General features: G+C 33.5%; 1 protein-coding gene across 1 annotated transcript in view; it reads left to right on the top strand.

Annotated features, from left to right (window-relative positions):
* Window positions 1-1,832, top strand: part of LOC107749732 (partitioning defective 3 homolog B-like) — a 146,354-nt gene that overhangs the window by 113,376 nt on the left and 31,146 nt on the right. The window lies entirely within an intron of this gene.

Raw genomic sequence — 1,832 nt, forward strand, 5'->3', positions numbered from 1 at the left:
GGCTCATCATGGGGCGCGCGGTCCGGAGCGCTGTATGACTGATGTATCTGTTTAATTTAAATTTACTCGAAATATATTAACTTACCTGCTTTAAATACTTTATATTTAACGTGTTCGTTTATGTCCAATATTTAGTGTTAAACTGTTAGTCTTTAAAATAAATCTACTTTTGATTTTCACCGTTGACTGATTTTGCAGACCAGACTGATAACTTCCGTGCGTCGATGCGGCAAACTTGTCACAGGACGCGCGATCCTATAGCGATGTATGACTGTTATATCCGAATATATATGAACTAGTTGTTTTAAATATTTTTGTGTTTAACATGTTAGTTTACCAGTATGTTTGAAAGTATATTATTTAGATTCGTGGTGCTTCCATAGGCTCTGTCTCTCGCGCGCGGTTTAAAACACCAAATAGTTATGAAATAGCCTATGACAAGTACAGAGATTGTAGTACAGTGCCCCCACCCACTCATGCACGATAATATCTATCGGCGATCTCACGGACTGGCAATATGACGATTTGAAAAATGACCATATCATCCAACACTAGATCAGGTCACTCGGTACTGTATCATGATGTAGAGTGGCCAATAATCAAGTAGAGTTATGTGAGCTCTGTGTTGCGTGATGACTGGCGCTGCGTTCACGCAGATTGAGCAGGACTGCAGCATATTGATATTCAGGCCACGACTCCCTCTGGTTTTAATGAGCGTGCTTAAGGGCAAGGCAGAGCTAGCATGCCAGCTGCCGGTATTAGATCGCTCCAGCCTAATGAGATAAATACAGTCATTAGTGTGTGTGTGGGGCTGGGAAATGGAGTACTATTGAGGCATAACGCACAGGAGATGCAGCGAGAGGATGCTGGATCCAGCCGGACCCTTGAATCGCTCGTGGGGCAGTGTTTGGATCATGTAGTCACGGCTCATCTTGAGCAAACATGCAAGTACATTATGTCAGTAAACTGAAGCCTCGGGCGATATCTGTGTCAAATTAAAAAGAAATGTAGGAATCTTGGGAGCTGAGGTTTGTGATTATTCCTGACTGGAGTGTGTGTTTGTGGAAATGTAATATAATTCTCCATTGTTAATAGATGTTGCGCTGTCGACATTGTTATTCAGATGTATGTTTATTGGGTGAATCTCATGAAAAATGTCAAGAAGTGTTCAGGTCATTTTTCACATGAAAACAAAAGTATATTTTCATAATGAAAATAAGTCTATTTTAGGACCATTAAGAATTTTTGCATTGTGACATGACAATTAAGGAAATTTTACTCCTTCCCAAATTATTGTAGTCACCTTCGATAATGCGATAAAATTACTGTAATGCAAAATAATATTTACATTTATAATATTTATAAAAATAATTATATAATATTTGCTTTACACAATATTAAATATTAACACAAATACTTTAATATTTGTTTTATAACTCCATTATATTATTATTTTTTTTAATATCTTAATTATATTATTAATAATATAATTTATAAACTATTGGTAATGTACTATTGTAAGTTTGCATCATTGTATTATCTGTTGAACTGAATTTAATTTATGCAATAAAATATAGAATTTTCTGAAAATAATTATTTGTTTTATATATCTGTTTACGTACCCCTGCAGGACTTTTGGGATGTTTTGTGTTTTGTTTTGCTTTGAGGGGGAAAATGTGCTTAAATATCATGAAATGAATATCACAATGCAATTTTTTAAAAAAAAATGAAAAAAAGTAATGTTCCCAAAATAATATATATTTTTTTATTATTATTATTTTTTTTTTTAATTATTATTATTATTATTATTATTATTATTATTTATTTATTTA

Source organism: Sinocyclocheilus rhinocerous, unplaced genomic scaffold (genome assembly GCF_001515625.1).
Source record: "Sinocyclocheilus rhinocerous isolate Xijiao unplaced genomic scaffold, SAMN03320098_v1.1 scaffold1302, whole genome shotgun sequence".
Lineage (NCBI taxonomy): Eukaryota > Metazoa > Chordata > Actinopteri > Cypriniformes > Cyprinidae > Sinocyclocheilus > Sinocyclocheilus rhinocerous.